The sequence below is a fragment of the Dreissena polymorpha genome, chromosome 6 (genome assembly GCF_020536995.1).
Source record: "Dreissena polymorpha isolate Duluth1 chromosome 6, UMN_Dpol_1.0, whole genome shotgun sequence".
Classification (NCBI taxonomy): domain Eukaryota; kingdom Metazoa; phylum Mollusca; class Bivalvia; order Myida; family Dreissenidae; genus Dreissena; species Dreissena polymorpha.
In genome coordinates this window covers 83638057-83657068 of record NC_068360.1, presented here as the reverse complement: position 1 = coordinate 83657068, position 19012 = coordinate 83638057, and the positions used below count along the sequence as shown (strand labels likewise).

The 19012-nt window shown below is 33.6% G+C and overlaps 1 protein-coding gene across 3 annotated transcripts in view; it reads left to right on the top strand.

Annotated features, from left to right (window-relative positions):
• Positions 1–5128: 5128 nt before the first annotated feature.
• The window catches only part of LOC127833835 (cytochrome P450 26A1-like), a 34916-nt gene continuing 21032 nt past the window's right edge, over positions 5129–19012 (top strand). For 2 of the 3 annotated variants that reach the window (XM_052359321.1, XM_052359319.1), the window contains exon 1: positions 5129–5337. The gene's annotated coding sequence lies outside the window, so the exon portion shown is untranslated. Of the gene's footprint in view, positions 5338–7942; positions 8081–19012 lie in introns of those variants that run through there. The other variant, XM_052359320.1, reaches the window with a different exon arrangement.

The following is a 19012-nucleotide window of genomic DNA, read 5'->3' as shown; positions in this document are numbered from 1 at the left end:
ATGAAAGACACGTTCAAACACGTGCATTAAGAACACGTACAAACACGTGCATTACAAACACGTATTTCAATTGTTTTAATGTACGTAAATCATAAAATGTAGACGTCATCACTGAAGTAGAAGGCCCTTTCGTACATCCGCTATAAACTCATGGAGAATGGAGGGCAACGGGTATTTCGCCTTAAACCCTGTCAGACAATGATATAATTTTATGCCTGGAAATAAATATGACAATACTGCAGAATATATTCCAAATTATCAAACAAAACGGAAATTTGTAATGAAATTTGTAGTATTTATGGTCAGCATTTTGATGAGGACAATAAAAGCCGACACTGCCGTATACATTATTTCTTAAGTGACAAATACGTTCAAGTGTTTAATGGTTCATGAACAATCTTCTTTGTATGTCCCCGACGGGAGGCATAGAGAAATCGCATCGTAGGTCCCTTCGTCTATCGGCCTTCCTCCCGTCAGTCCTTCCCGATTATAATGCAGATTAATAAACTAATAAAGTATTGAAGGGTTCAAATACAACTTTATATCATAATAGAATGATTAAAGGTAAATAAGAGACTATAAGAAAACGCACTCTCTCTTCAGGATATAAGCAATCGTTTCTTTTAAGTTATTTTTCTTGTGCGTCTCATAATTTCCTTAGTTTTGAAGTGATTTAACCCATTTATGCCTAGCGTCTAGAAAAAGGCCTTAGCAAACAGCGTAGACCCAGATGAGACGCTGCATGATACGGCGTCTCATCAGGGTCTGCTGTTTGCGTGAAGGAATTTCTGTAAGAAATATTTTAAATATAGAAATTAATATACTAGACATCCCTAATTTTGGAAATAAATTTATCCAATTTAGAAGGATGGGAGAGTCCACTAGGCATAAATGGGTTAAGTAATAGAAGAATTTGTTAGGGAGTGTGGAGTACAAGAACAAAATATTTTATGAGTATTTTGGATTTACTGTTCATTGCAAATGTCTGTATTTTCTGTTTCTTGTGTGAAGCAAAATACTGTAAATATAAAAAAATATTTAAATTAACTTTTGTATAAACATGGACGGATTTGAGTCAGCACGTTGAGTACAAGAACCTTTGCTATCTCTTACGTATACGTATAGCCATTTGTTCAGTTTTCATGGACCAAGAATGATTAAAAAAGTATTGAAGGGATAAAAATAAAACTTCATATATTAAGAGATAACATTTATAGAAAGTACAGGGTTCAGGGTTCAAGAATTATACTCTTTCTATAGTATGTTTATCTCTGTCTTTTCGTTGGTGTCATTGCTATTTGATTATTTGTTTTTTTTTGTGTACAGAACATTACTTTAGTTATTTTCTTTTGCAAAGCATAACTAAAAGTATTTGTTATGGCTTCAAATGAAACTTCATTTATCGGTAAAGAGCTGTAAGAAGACGTGTTACTCAAAGTACTATAACTCTTTTTTCAAGGTGACACTATGTTTCAAGGACACTTAGTCTATTTGTACTGAAAGGCCGCAAGCCCAAAAATACAAACATACATGCATTATTCATGAGTAGTGACTGTGACATTGTATACAATATTAAACAGCATAAATGGTGAGACGTGTTAAGTAAAAAAGAATAATACGTATAGATATGCACGTATAGTCAAACATTAAAGCGTTACTTTAATGTAGTTGTACCAATATGAGGTGGATGTTATTAAATGATTTAGTGGCATAGTTACGATAGAAAACGTATCGCATATAATAAAAACAATATGCACGTTTGACTTAAGTTACAGTTTACTCGTTCGTACCAAATGCAGAAATTGCGTCTTGCCTAGTGTCGAACTTACTAAGCACAAATAAATGTTCTAATATAGAACATTCCTACCAGTTATCTATTAAATATTGTTCTATTATAAACATAAGAGATCATATTGACCATAAACAGGGCAGACTAATAAAATGTGATACTCATTTTCAATACTATACACAGTCCTATGAAGACACACGAACATAGTCTATATTCAATGTCAATGCCGATACAGCGACCCATTTCTATCATAAAGTGGTTAACAGAACAACGAAAGTTCGATAAACAGTGCTTTAAACAATAATATTATGACAATGGTGTAGATCAGTAGCGCCCTGGCTCAGTTAAGCATTTAAACAATTTATAGTATGTCTTTTGCACGATTATTTTATATTATTTTTCCGCTAAAAGACATTGCTTGTTTGGCATTGAATAGGTTTAAGAAGTCAACACTGTTTCCAAGTTCATTAGTCATCCATGCGTGACTTAACCCAAACAAAAATAGTAAATGTTTGACATGCGTTGCCCACATTACTCGACCAACGTCGTCTTAGCACCATAACATTAACTAACAGTTCTTAGGGCATCTCGTAGTAGCCATATGTGTCAGAGTATTTGGCACACTTGAACATATAGTCAACGTTTAGTGGGAGTCATCCTTATTCTGCTAATGTAAAACTGTGTGTAACGTTTTTATTCAAACATGCTAATCTCTTGCAAAACATAATGTGTACTCTTTCTTTTTAATCACATATTTGATGTCCCTATAATAACGCCGAGTATAGCAATAAAGGTTTGACGATTGAATCGAAATTCAAAAGCTTCATGGTGATGAATATAACTTATATAACTAGCATATGTTTGGTACCAAAACATTGAGTCGGTTGCCTTTTTCGCTTGCATGGAAAACGTATTATTGGTTTTCACCCACCATAATTCAGGTGTAAAGATGGACCTTAGTTACCTGTAAAACGACCCGACTTCAATAGTCGTATTGTTAAAGAACCATTGATAATATCGTCAAATTTGACCACAGTTTCTAAACACCATAACTTTCGATTCATACAAAATAAGCGGCATACCCGTGAACTCGCAAAATTCCATAATTTGAATTCTCTCTATATGCAGTTTGCTGTCCGTCTCGGCAGCTTCTGCAATGCTGTCTGCAAACATCATTGCATCATCTATCTACGTTGTTCGATATAACGATTCCACGTCCGCAATTATGCTTCTGGTGAGTGACAAGGCCATTTATAAAGGGCTCAAAATTGCGCTCAAACTGACGCATCATTGTTTTGTTCCGATGTAACAACCAAAATATCCAGTGAGGAGTATTGACAATTTTACACATGAGCCAAGCTGTCTGTACATAGATTTAAATACACCTAACAGAAGGTTGTTTTCTTCGACCCCTTTACTTATAAGCTTACCCATAAATAATGATGTTTACAACGATCAAAAGCTTTAAAACTATCAATTAAATTACGTATGATGGACATTTTTAATACATAAATGAACCTTATCTTTTTCCCAACTTTGGGGGTAAATATCAAATTGGTGTTTCAACATACAAATTCAGGGATTTACTTAGGCAATTAGTGACACCACTTGTAACATATTTTTTTTTGTACTTTTCGTGTTAATTTAATTGTAAACAATGGAACGACCAACACTTGGCAAGCTAGCTAACATTGTTTTGAAAGGAACACTTACGCTGAGATATAGGAATTGCTTTTTTTTAAACGAGAATTTCGTGAAGTGGTAATCGATTGGTTTTCTGATTGAAAGTTTGCACTTTTAATCAACATAAAGAGCCACCTACCTTCCTAAACCAAAATCAAGGAAAGTTCACCGGTATAGATAATACTATTTTGGTAGTCCTCAGCAATCTCGTGCATTGTTCCAATCCTATTTTCAGTTAGCTTAATGCAAAAAAGTGCGCATTCCGAAATCCGAAATGCGATCTGCGTGCATTCTGGATGGATGATTCTATCTTTTCTGCTCTTCCATTCATTCCAAACGCAAGTGTCGCAATCCTGAATAAATGGAATCATGTCTTCAAGTATCTCCCGACTGAAAAAGTAAACTATAGTTTGACGCTAATTTCAGCTTACTCAGAGCCATATTGAAACTAGCTTTAATCGCAACAACCATAACAATGTTGCATAATACTAAGTGGCGCAGCAAGTTTGAAGAATTGCAAAATGCCCTGAGGGTCTTTATACAAAAATGGGTATGAGGAAAATGTCTTATTCCGCCAGCGTAGCTCCAGCAAGCACAGCCTGTGCAATCGCGAAGTCTTGTGAGGAGATACGCTGTCCGCTATAAAGTCATGCAAGGTTTCCTGGTCTCATTAGCCTTTAACATTCCAAAAATCTTCCAAAGAAATCTGCAACATATTTATATGTATACAGAAATTTATTATTTAACAAAGAGACTTAAAAGATTTTTGTCGTATTAAAAATTGGATAATAACTTCAACGTAGTAAAGAAAATAACTGATAATGCTTGGCCAATCTTCATATTCTATCTTTTGAAGATGAAGTGCAAACAATGAAGAACACTTTTGGGGTCAAGACCATCCGATAATCCACGTTTCGGAACGAGATTCGAGAACCTAAATGTACAACTATCCCTTTCTTTTATAAAAACATAGTATTGACGCACGTGTACAGTAGAATATAACATACATCGTGATTACATTGTATTTCATTTTTCCGGCGCCTTTTCAACTCTTATTTATGGCCATAAAAAAGGTATAATCCCTTTGTGTAACTGACTTCTTTAAAAGCACATTTTTACCTGACTTCAAAGTGACAAACAACTCTTTCGTATGTAAAAGAGCTTGGCACGAAGTACCTACCCATCGTTTATAAAGTTTGTATGTATACTTCAATAGAATAGTTCTATAGCATGTTACGTGGTGCAATATAAGTGTTGTCTTAATTACGTTACATACTGTAGAATTATAATAATGCTGTACAAAAAGCCTGCCGACCAACTTAGTCAAATCAACCTTTTTCAAGAAGATGGTGTGTAGGATGGCTGATGTTCGAGATAATATAATGTTTATCAGCTCATTTGAAAATCACAAAGAGAGTGTTATGACACAACCTTACAGCATTCGCCTACACGTGTCACTGTTCGCAATTCTGATCACGTCCAAGGTTTGTATTAAGTGAATTTACTGCAGCTTAATGATAATAGATAGTTCGTACTCGCTCTATTCTGCACGAGAGGGTTATAGACAACGATGCATGACCGACAGGGCAAACATCAGGTCATGGCTGACACGACACGTAAACACGTTATCACATCACATAAACTGAGCTACTGAGATAGCTATAACAGGCTAAACGAAAACCATTTTTCACTGATGCGCATATGCTCAATCTTCATTTGATAAGAGCACGTGAACATCGTTTATGACAATTTTAAAGTGTAAAGACAAAATTAACCATAGTGAATGATTGTCTGCTTCAGGTAGTGTTAAATCAACTTAAAGCGCACGGAAGACAAATATACAAAACACGGAATTTAGTACAAATGTAAGTTGCTTAATTACTACTTACTTGTAAATATTTCATTCTGATTTAAATCTTATTATACGATATATTCAAACCGGCCCATACATGTTCGCCAACCAGCGGCATATTTATTATCCCTTACTGTGGCGGCGCATTGACTTAAAGTGTTGCTGTTAAATAAATTGAATATCATGGGTTTGAGCTGATCTATTTACTTTTTTTACAATATAACTTTTGTTGACTGTTTTTCGGCACAGCTGTTTAACCAAGCTGTACATCTTAAATGACCTTTACATAACGCCAGCAGACTCGAATGAATACACTCCATTCATTCCATCGGCTGATTTGAGCATAATCCTCACGAAAATTGGCAAATCACCGCGTTATTGTTGTATAGGATGTTAAACTAATCAGTAGAGGGAAATGCGGACTACTCTCTGCATGTTAATTTTGACACAGATACAATTAGGAAGCACTGGTACATTCCATTCACAAGACTTTCAGGATCAGTTCTGGGTCAGTAAATTGTCAGGGGAAGATGGAATGTACTAGTAATACTCGCCTTATGTTGATAACACGGCATTGCTTTCAAAATATCAAATAAAACGAATTTCAGGCAAATTAATTAATGAAAACATATCGGTTAATGCCATTAGTCTTGAATCGTGGGGTAAAACTACCAAACTAGTATAGTGTCCATAAGGTATGGAGGGAAATTGTTAAATTCTCTAGCCACAGACTTGTGACGTACGCAGCAAGTCTGTGAGTAAATCTTTCCTGCACTCCAGAATAAGCTACTGATATTTGCCAGTTTACTATAAATAACACAGTGTGACTTCAATTTTCTATCGGAATGCATCGAGGTTTGATGTTTTTTTTTTAGAAGACGCAATGGAATTTTTAAAGACCGACGTCATGCAAAAAAAAATGTATTAAATATGTTGCCAGCGTAGTTCCAGTTCGCGCAGTCTTGTCCGGATATGCAATCTGAAGATGATACTTAGGAGATAACACCAAACATTGCGTGCTTTTTTTTACAGCGGAACAGACAGGCCCCGACTAGACTGCGCAAGTGCGCAGGCTTGGATTGAGTTCCGCTGGTCGCATATGCCATACGACCAATATCGCATGACTCGGATTTAACATTGTTATTTGAATGTGTTAAAAGTAAATGCGTCTTAATCAAATATCAAATGTTTCGATGACGAAGAAATCAAGTCATAATAAGCCAAGTTGGGACATATATGATGTGATCGCACGTAATTAAATGTTTATTTACCAACACTATTATGTGGTTTTATATACTAGCACTTCATGACAAACATGCGGTGGATATGTGACTTTTAGGTGAAAAAATGATACAATAATACATTAACCTTTGTTTTTAATTTAATAACTTTATTAATAACTCCTACCTTTATTTTAAAGTCATGATACGCCGAATATCTTAAAAAAACATAATGCTTGTAAATACTTCATGAATAATGCATTCTTAATTAAAACGTCTTTAAGATATAAATTAACCCCAGGTAGTATCAATTGTTTTTGTATCATGGTAAGTTTTGCGATTTTCATATGCTGCATAGTTAAAAGAGAACAGAACAAGTGCAAATCGGATTATCGGTATTTTAAATGAACATGACATTTAAGTTGAATATTGACTTTAAAGTCAACCCCGCAATTTATAGATTCGCCATTATACGATGTTTATAGTAAATAAACTATAACGTTTATCCACACGCTTGGCGAATGATAATTTGCGCTATACGTTTTCGGTCAAAATAAATATTGATACGCCTCTAGTTTATCTTTATACTCTCAACGCAACCAAAGGTAACTGAACTGTATATTTTTCATAAAAGTATGTGTTGGACCAGTAATCTCAGTTGTAATTCAGATTTACGGTGGCATAGAGGTGGCATTCACTCCTCTTAATTTAAATAACCCTTCTTTATTAATTGCAATCCTCTTTTTTCCGTTATCGTTCCCATGATATACTAACTCGAAGGAATGACTCACTAACTCGTAATAATGAGTAAGCTATGTCGTGGGAACGAATTACTTAGTCGAGGGAACGAGATAGAAAAATGAGGAGTGCACAACCAAATACATGAGGAGTGCAATGCAAAAATGAGCAGCACAGTAAATACAGGAAGAGTGCATTTAACAATCTCTGCATCGATCTTTTTAATTGCACTCCTCTTGTATTGAGCTGTGCTCTCCTCTTTTTTCTATTTCGTTCCCTCGATTGAGTAAGTCGTTCCCACGACAGAGCTTACCCGTTCCCACTAGTTAGTAAGTCGTTCCCACGACAGAGCTTACCCGTTCCCACTAGTTAGTAAGTCGTTCCCACGACAGAGCTTACCCGTTCCCACTAGTTAGTAAGTCGTTCCCACGACAGAGCTTACCCGTTCCCACTAGTTAGTAAGTCGTTCCCACGGCAGAGCTTACCCGTTCCCACTAGTTAGTAAGTCGTTCCGTCGAGTTAGCTTTAATTCACTCCTTTTTTTCATAATGCACCTCGAATGCAGGACGACCTATCTTGTATAACTTAGCTGCTGTATAATCACTTTATCAGACCTTGGCCGAGATCCAAATTGCGGACAGTGACATGTTTAGGCAAATGTTGTAAGGTTATGTCATATCTCTTTGTGATTTGATTAAGAACGTAACTGGGGGGGGGGGCATTGCAGCATTGAGCTTAGAGTGTTCAAGTGAGGTTATTTAGTTTTTTTGTGTGATTGAGTAGCGGATGTTTTACTTGGTAAGCAATTTTATATGTATATTTCTTTTAAATGTTTATATGTATATTTCTTTTAAATGAAAAACGCCGTTTCGGCTCTACCGTCTTTGTGCTTCCCTCGTTTTTTTCAAGAGCGTAGACGTCGGGATAAAAAAAAGCTATCGAAGGAAACAATCAACAAATATGTTGTCTACTTACATGACTTTCGAGACAAAGGACGTACACATACCATGTTCTCTTATAATTCACAGTATTGTCGCGCGTGTATATAAATGTATAACTACAATCACGATTATTCCATCTTCCCGACGCCGTTTTATCTCTGATAACATATATTTTTGTGATAATGCATTACATGATTTGATTTCAGTAGTAGTGATCAATATGTAATTTTGTTTTCTCTTTTATACTTATGTGAATTTAATTATTTTAGACTGTTGTATTGAGGAAAAAAGCATTGGTTCACTTAGAAAATTAATTTCGTTTGTTCTTAACATTGCCTTCTAATCTTAACTTATGTTAATATGTCATATGTATATCGTATACATTCCGTCCCAACGGAAGTTTGAATCATGTATGCAAGTGCTAAATACACTTTAAAATGTATGCCGAGACATATCGGGAAGAAATTACGTAACACAAGTAAACAAGAACGTGAGAAACAAGCATCATGACATGTACGGAACGAAACGTGTAATTACGTAGCACTTATAGCAATCATATATCAGACGTTTCTAAGTAGACCTAATCAAATAAAAATAAAAACTACAAACATCAGCTGTACATGTTTTGTTTGGTTCGTGTGTTTTTAATTGCTGTTTAAGTCCGGCTCTGTTGCAGGTTCTTTTCTGGCATATTCTACATTTAAACTCATGAGGTCCATGAATGGGCATTGTATTTAATTCCTCCGCTCTTTTTGAATTCCTTATTATAGCCCACTAACCTGCATCATTTGAAAAGACAGTAATATACAAGTTAAACAAAATTATTCAAATATTACTGAAAAGGGCTGATAAACATTATTTTATCTCGTACATAAGCCACCCACAACCAATCGTCTTGAAAATAGGGGAATTGATTCAGTTGGTCAGCATATTTTTAGGAGTCATTGCCCTTTGTTCAAAATAACATATTAAGGCTTCTGCTAGACTCCATTTCTCAAACAAAGCAAAGTAACTGTATACTACACACTGTTTTAAATATGCAAAGAACAGATATTGCTAAAAAAAATAATACAGTGAATTGGTCATCAAAAGTTCGCGATATACTTAACCACTCAGGATTTGGAGATGAAGGGTTATTCCCTGAATTTATTAATATCTACAAATTCATCCTTTATTAAATATAAGATTGCGAGATCAATATGTAGCTGAATGGAGGACTTACATAGATTCTTCAAAATCGTTAAATATGTATAAGGAATTAAAACCTACATTCGAAAAGTCGCCGCATTTAGATATAATTGAAAACAAAAAAAAAAACATAGACGGATTATTGCCAAAATACGTCTATCATCCCTTAAATTGTTAATTAAAACAGGCAGACATCATTATATTGACAGGGACGGAAGAATAGGCTCCATGTGTAACTGTAACGATATCGAAGATGCGTACCATTTCATACTAATATGTCCGCAATACCTAGAAAAGAATTAAATATATTCCAAAATTATATTACAAGCGTTCTATTATGTTCAAATTTATTAAACTCCTAAATAGTAGTAAGAAATCGACACTTAGAAAATTAGCAATCTATTGTATAACATGTTTCAAAAAAGAGATAACAATTTGTTTATTATCACATTAAATGTAAAGAAGAACGATTATTTTAACTAATAATTGAGTATACTATGCTTGTTACATGTTGTTTGTTAACCATGGATGTATCAAATGTATTGGACCTATATATGTATTCCATGTCACATTAATATGATTATAGGTGCTTCCTAATTTACGGGCAAAAGCTTTTTAAGTTTTTTTGATAACCATGTATTTTTAATAAATATATGGACATGAGTGTGTTCAAAATATTATAATTGTTGCAATAATTAAGTAATGCATCCAAATAAAATCAATCTTAAAACGAGTTACATGTTTCAAGCTTAAAGATCTAGCATCTTATTTTTTTTGTTTTCTAGCCACAGGAATTTATAGCTGGTTCGGTGTCTGTAGTATAATGGATGGGGTGTCTGCTAAATGGCTTAGTCACTGTGAGGTCTATGTATTGATCCCTTAAGTGGGAGCATTCTTTAGATAACCCTAAAGACATACTTTGGCGTACCATTTGGGTTGAAAGTCTAGGAGACCTACAAGTTAAAAAGAGAAATGTACGTCGAAGTACAATAATTGTACGTCGACATAAATATAAAATACACTTCAAAGTATATATGTGTACGTCAAAGTACAATTTGTACTTCGACATACATGTTTGTACTTCTACGTACACATTTTCTGAACAACCAATCAAAACACTTGTCTCTTGAGCCGCTTTTCCTTCAGATTTATTCATAATAAATGTTTAAAATCTTTTTTTTAATTGAGGACAAAATGAATAAAAATATCAGAATGGCAAAAAAGCACATAGAAGTTTCAAGTATTTAATGCATTGAAATAGATTATATACAAATTTGAAGAAGATTAAATTGTTACCTTTTTTAAAATTAAAATTATTCAGCGTATTGTGAGTATTTATTGATCATGCGGGGCGGAGTATTACGACCGTCAAGCGCAATACTGTGCAGGAAATTCCCAACGGTAACCAAACAGTAACCAATCATTAACGGGATAAATAATGTATTATAACCTCCCCGTTGGTCGTATTTTGTGATAACCATAACTTGCATAAGTCAGAGGTTAATTCCGCCACGCCAGGTCAATAAACACGCACAATATCTATGAGTTAGCGGTCGATAGTCGCATAATTTGGTATAAATTATAATAATAATAATGTTTAATAAATACGCACAATATCTATGAGTAAGCGGTCGATAGTCGCATAATTCGGTATAAATAATAATAATATTATGTTAAATGTCAAATATCTCTAAAAGCAACAGACGTAAGGTGTCTGCTGATTGGCTAACACTCAAGGGTCGGTGAAAATTGTACGTCGAAGTACATTTCTCGTTCTACCTAGTAGTTCTTGTAGACTTTCGACGTCATGGTTCGTCATATAGACACTAAGTACTGGTCCTACCCAGGAAACAGTTTGTATCATCAAATGTCTCAATTCAACTTGACAGCTTGCTTAAGCAGCTGCATTAAGCATACAGTACACTGATTTAACATAATCAAAATCATGTGATGTGTCAAATCAATTTTGATTGACAAATTTGACAGGATTTTTTTTAATCCAATACGTTTTAGACTGTCAAATAACAAGCACTACGTATTGAAAGCCATACCTGGAGCTTTCGTCTGTATATCACTGACATCATCAGAAGAATAATTTCTACTGTTGGGAAACGTTAACACCACTTCACCACTTCAATTGTCTTCTTATTTATTATCAATTTATAATTATGTGTAACAGCATAACAACATACTTTTTCGCAATTAAAATATTTAATAAATACAGGTATCTTGCAGGTTTCTAATTTTCTTTCGCAAACTATTGTTGAATAGTTTAAATTTTGTCGCCATTTAAAAACTAGCCATTTTGTAGCAATTCTAGAATCACTGTCTAAACTGCATACACTTAGCTCAATAGTTACAATTTGAATGCAAATATTATTATGCATCATGTTATATCATCCATATTTTTTTATTTAAAAATTCAAATAACACATAACACAGTACATATATAAAATGTATGTGGTATTGTGTGGAGATACAAAACACCTCACATCATTTATTTGCACACAAAATAATAGTTACAAAATAAGTTAAACTAAAACACTGTCATCAACCTACATTTCAAGAATATTTACGTATATGAAATTATAAAAATTAACATTGCTGGTTTTGTATTAGCCATAAAACGTTTATCATGGATTAACAAGTAACAACCAATTTATTAATTACACAATATAACGGAAATCATATTAATTGCATTATGCATTTACTAAACAAGCTATTTGCTACCATTTAGAATTACACTATGTTGCTAAAAATGATCACAACAGGTACTTAGAGCTTTTACATACTTGTGGTAAGTTTTGTATTACTAGTTTGACAATTATCGGCAGACACTTGTCGATATACAGAGAATATTTGCATGGGAACTTTCATATTTTTTCAGCATAATTGCCTTCAAATTGTCAATTTAACAACCCTTTGACATTGTTTGCACATCTGATCTTATTATACCATAGCTGATTTTTGTTTATAGATAGACATATATAGACTTATCAAAGTTCTATAAAAGTTCACACATGTTTCATCCAAGTAAACTAACAGAAGCAATAAAGATCACCACAGATATTAACTGTGTGTATAACTTGGAAATTTCGATAGTGCAGGAATCCCTCCTTTGTTGATTTCTGAAAACCAAAACTGTCAGTTTTGCTGGATAGAATGGCTTGTATGATGCCCAGGTCTTGCCTTGGTAGAACAGCTTCTAAAAACGGAAAACCAACAAATATCTAAAAATTTATCAATAATGCAGACAATTTGTAAATGTTTTGTTTTTTGTTGATTTCGAATCTGGAAGATTTTGTACGCAAGATTGTGGTACGAAACTCCAACGGTATCGGATTTTGTGGTTTTAGGCCTAAACTAATTATAGTGATATGTAACCTGACGGGATATCGGTAAAGTGCGAGCAGACGAGGTGTTAATACGTTGAAAATTAAAGCTAAAAGACTAAAAAGTTAGATCGGAATATCTTCAAATTTTGTGAATAAATGTGTTTCTGGTGGAAAACAACGACAACTTACCAGAATATTGCTGAATGATCACACGTAAAACTTCTTTCTGAGAGCGAATGGAAAATGCGTCACAAATTCTAACAAATAAACAGTAGGGTGTCGTTATTGAAATACCGCGAGAATACTGGAAGAATAGAGATGCCCACTATAATGTTTAAAACAATATTTTTTTAACAAGCGTTTGTGATTTGTCAGGATAATAATAACAATTAGATATCGAAAAGATCAAAGCAAATAAATTCGACAGAAATCTGAGATTAGGCAATTTATTAAAGACGGGTTATGTTCCCCTAAATTGTGTTTGGTAAAGACTGTCACTATATGTAGTGAACCAGTCTTCGGCTTGTACCCACTGAAGGAGAGGATTCAGGGGAGTCAATTGAGTAATGACCTAATTCTGGAACGTTTGCGAAGACAAACAAATAATGCGATAATATTTAGTGCAATTCGCTACACAATTATGATGTCATTGATATAATTTTTCCTGAGGTATGTATTAACATGTGATTTAGCATATGTCAAAGTGTTTTTGATTTGTTAAAGGTCATAAATAGCATCGCGAAAATATATGTCGCGTGGCAAATATTTTGGAGACGCATCCCTCTATGGTATTCTTATGTAATTTTATGGTCTAAATTTCCATATGTACATTTATAATATAATGCAACAAATGACTAGGCTGTATCTCGGCGAAACATCCAAATACTCTCAAAGGATTATTGTTAAATTATAAAAACAATAATGTTAATACTGATCAGACGCCAAGACCTAGCTTACAGACGAAAAATAGTTCGCGCCTGAACTTTACATTGCGGTCACTTTCAAAGACGCTGACTAACAATATCTTTTACTGATTAAAAAGTAAACATTTAAAGTTTTAGATCATAAAGGGGATGAATAATATGATAATAGGTGCTACCTAATTTACGGGCAAAAGCGTATTTGATGTTTGTTAAAGATAACACGGGTAATATATGTTTGCACATTATCATGCAACAAAACATTCAATTTCTTTACAAAACAATATGTTATTTAGCAAAGCAAAAAATATAATTTGTTTTAATCTTAAACAAGTTTATGAAGCTATGCTTTATGTATAGTAACCCCTTGTTCTGTTTTTAAACTCTTAAACATGTATTTCAATTTTAGATTTTAGTTTACTTTTAAAAACAATGTTAGAATTTTAAACAAAAAATCAAAAAAATCTCGCGAAACTGTGTTTTATTGATGTTTTCCATATGCAGGGATGCCATTTATGTTTTAGGGCGAGATTATTTCTAAAACGATTTTATTTAACTTGAGCATAAAAAAGAAAAGTGCCGTACCTCATTATTTAGTCCCATGTCTAAATCATCGACATCGTAAATGTATCCCCTGCATATGTAAATGAAAAACTTTTTGTACTTAATTAATGTTAATAAACATATAAATGCAACAATGCTTGCAGGAGTGTTTGCATCTACCTTGAAAGAAGTGCATAGACCTCATTCTCTGCGCAAAATTACACAGACCAGAAATATCACCTTTGGCTTTGGACACAATACTCTTTGCATATCTTCCGCTTTGTTAGAGCTTATGTCATAAAATGTGGTAAACTTATTGTATTTTTCTGAATCCTCAGGAATTAACAATTGGTAAAAACTATCGCTTATGGCATACACAGATTGAACATTACTAGGTTGGTGCTAAGGAGAAAATACGAGTAGCAAAAAATTAGATTTATGATGAAGACCCACATCATAAGCTTAACGCTAAATATATGAGTGTACCTGTCACTTTATGTGTGAGACAAAAAAATAAACAACAACATACTTATTATCACGAATTTACTGTTATCAACAAGAATTGTTTTACCAGTAAATAATTTACCAAACCATATTTAAATAAAATATAATCAAATATTTTTCACCTGAATTTAATATCATTATTTCGTTTATTTTCATTGCATTTAAATCATTTTCATGTTTTGAAAGTAAAGATATTCAGTCATTATGAAATGTGGCATTAAACATATAGACAGCAGCTGGGTATTGCATGTGAATGAGGCAGTTTCCACATGAATATAATTATAAAATAACAACCCGATTATTAAACTGCATGTACATCCCTATTGATTAAAGTCAAGTTTTTGAATGTTCAAGCTCATAAACAAAATAACACATTCAGTATGTTCATTTATACCCTTATCTTCTCGCCCTTGTTTCTGTGCACTCAACACATGTAGTATTAGACAGACTGTTATGAGTTTGCATATATTCGGTAAGTTCCTACCACGCGTTTGTTAGTTAAAAAACACGCTCAGTCATGGCACTAAATGTCAATGAGTTGACTTCATCAAAGATGTAGAACCAAAAAAAATACTCCACTCATCCAGTACGCCTTCTATGAAGAAATAATAACAAGCAGTCATAAAAAAAAATGAATACCGTATCCTACACTTTCGCTTCTTATATGGTCTTCAAAAAAATAATCAAAGACAGTTGACAAGACTAAACTTCTGCTTTTCGCTTATTTGCAATTTTTTCAAAATGTCAGCATAATGTGCAAAATAATAATGGTAATACACAACATGGTCTCAGGTGTGTCAAATGAATTTTTATGCAAGGATTATTAATTATAGGTATAAGTTTTTGTGTACAACACACTCTTTTGTAATAAAAATATTGCAAAGTGTGCTACTGACACTGCATTATGCACATTTATATTTAAGCAAAAATTAACATTCATTTATATAATAAACAAGAAATCTGATACTTAAAAACAACTTAGTAGATATTGTTTAATGTACAATGTATTACTCAAAGTCATCATCACACAATGAGACAATACAATGGTCTCTAAACAGAGTGTGCTTTTTTATTGTGGCATACATTTTATGAATTAATACTAGTAATAGAAATACAGAAAAAAACGTCTAGAGCTGCCTGGGAACTATCATTTTTAATATCAACAGTTCATTTGACATGCCTGATTGCAAATTGTTAATTTCACTATTCTTTCACATTGTTTTCACACCTGATATATGTTATGCTGTATATTCTTTTTGCTTACAGACATACAAAGTCTCTTCACAATAATTGCAGTTTCTTTACAGTCCACTAACGTTGAATATTACAGAGTCACAATTGCTAATGTTTCAGTCCCGGTCAATCTTTATAGGTCCAGAATTGCTTCTGTTGTTGAGTACAAAGCACGCAGTCAGTTTTGCTCAGCAGAATGCTGCATGGAATGTGTGAAGTCCAGCATTTGGCAGAGCAGCTTCTTAAAGAAAATCAAAGAGAATCCATAAAATGTACATATGAATTAGTCTATTTCCAATGTGTATTTAAGCACCGTTTGATTTTTTACAGTTTGAAACAGTTTGGTACGAAAATGATCGAGTATGAGTCGGAGATGCAATATTATTTACAATCACAACGTAACTTAATACATCACAAAAGAAAGGGTTTTTAGAATAATCACGTAGACTATACTAAAAAAATAACTCCAAAACTAAATAAAATGATAACTTTCATGTTCCATTAGTTTGACCTTAAATTTTAAATCGGCGAAATTTTGTATATGCCGAAAACAGTTCCCATGTTATCAAAGGTAATCTTTAGCAATATAATTATAGATTGATGTTTTATGTAACCGAACGCAATATTTTCATTGAATAATTACTTACCATTCGAGTGCATTCCATTAATTTATTAAATTTCAACAATGTAAACATCCACCAGAGTATGTCAGTTTCAATTTTCACTTCTTAATGACGTATTGACGAAAGCAGTGACGTCACACAGACATGCATAGTTGTCGACGAAAGAAACGCGGCCGTTCATGTTGTGAACAAATTAAACTTTTAAACAATTGTTTATAAATGTAAAGGGATAATATTAACTATAGAATATTGGGTTCATTGAAGAAGTTAATTCGAAACTAATCGTATTCGATATTGTAAACCGGAAGTACGCAAATAATTTAGACGGGTTATCTTTTTTAAGATTTTGTTAACAACATCTAGAGCAATTTTCAATTTGCAATGCATTATGGGAAACAGGAAGTTTCACACAGGGAGGCAAACAGACGTATTTTGATCGTAGAAAATCATATAATGCAAGGAGATAGAGTACCATTACCTACAAAATAATAAATTTCTTGTCGTATTATTTCTTGAGGAATGCTTCTATGTGTCATGTAGCGTTTGTCGAAGTGCCTATGTTGCTCCAGCGGTCTTTGATTTTCCATCGCGAAAATAGATGACGGCAGGAATTATTTGACTTGATAGCCTATAAGGTTATGTCTCTCTGTATTTCAGAAAATTGATACAAATAAACGGTCAACGCCCGCTTCGCGGGCTTTTGCCCGTATAATTCATAAATATACCTTTTTTATTTAATAAAATATACCAAGACCAGGAGTTCTCAACAGGACAGTTCTTCCCTCAATATTTGCTGCAGACGAATACCAAAAATGCACCGCTCGCGACCGGAATTAGGGAATACACACCGGATGCTGGATTTCGTTATTGTTATTTTGGCAGTGGTGACCTCCCTTTAAATCTAAGACCTCAAAACAACGCTGGGGTTAATTATTTAAATAAAAGGCTTTTTAAATATATATTTTTTATTAATTTATGAGGATAATAATAAAATAAGGTGCAGAATTGAACGAATAAAATAAATTCGAGACTAATCTTATTCGATTAAATGCGTCGGGATTTAGGCAATACATTTTAGACGGGTTATATTTCTGAACATTATGTTTGGAAAAAGTGAACGCGAAATTTAGAATAGCAGTCTGTGGAATATGACTTGTTGCCCGTTACGGCTTAAGGCCGGTAAACAGGCAAACCGGAAGAAAAACAAAAAATTGCATTTGGCGGTCAAAAACATATAATACAATAACATAGAGTACGATTCGCTACTTAATAATTACTGCCATGTCGTATTATTTCATGAGAAATGCATCTGCGTGTCATATAACGTTTGTCGAAGTGTCTATGTGCTCCAGCGGTCTTTGATTTTCCATCGCGAAAATAGGTGACGGCAGGAATTATTTGACTTGATAGCCTATAAGGTAATGTCTCTTTGTATTTCATAAAAGTGATACAAATAAACGGTCAACGCCCGCTTCGCGGGCTTTTGCCCGTATAACTTGTAATTTAGAACATTCTCACTCTCCAGTGATAAGTGAGTTATTAATTGATGAATGTAATTTGAACATTGTAATTATTTATATTCAGCACGCATGTCTGTAAAAGAATCATGCACTTGTATGTGACGATAAGGTTGTTATGCTTAAGTCAAAATTAATATTCTGTTCTGTTCTGTTCCTGAACGATATGAGAACAGTGAAGATTATCTAAAAAACTACGAAAAAGTTAATTTCAGCATAAACTATGTTTCCAATGACGGTTATCAAAGCAGCTTATACAGTGATATTCTATTTTAAATTTATAAACAAACAGTCTTTATCTGTCCTGTCCATGAGCAAACGTTATTACTATTACGTAATGTGCACACTGTAGAGATGCACGAAACCATAACGTTGAACGAACCATCTTTTGTGTGTGAGGCTTATTAAACATTAAACATTCTGATATAGTATGTTTGAAATGACTTTTGCTAATTTTATAGCTCGCCGATATTAACCAGGCCATGCTATTTAAGCATGAATATATTTATTTACCAGTCTTATTAAACTTGTGAAAAACGTGCACGAAAAAAAAAAACAGACTGTGAATATATGAAATATTTTATTCCAAAAATTAATGCATATTGATTTAACGAAGACAAGGTCATTGTTTTTCAGCCATCCATTACAGTCCTGGCACAAACAACTTTACAGTAAAAGCACTTCACATTCCAAAATAGTTCAGCCAATTAGAAGCCACGAACTCATAGTAGGCTTTGAGACGGTTCAGAGCAGTAATGTCACGTGCAATAACATACAAATAAAGGGTATCGCAGCAAAACTCGAGCTGTTATACCATTCTGTAGGTAGTGTGATTTGTGCAATCCTGTTAACAGATGACAACATAACTGAATGCGCATTGGCCAAGATCGTTAATAAATCACACGACATTAGGATGACATGTCTTA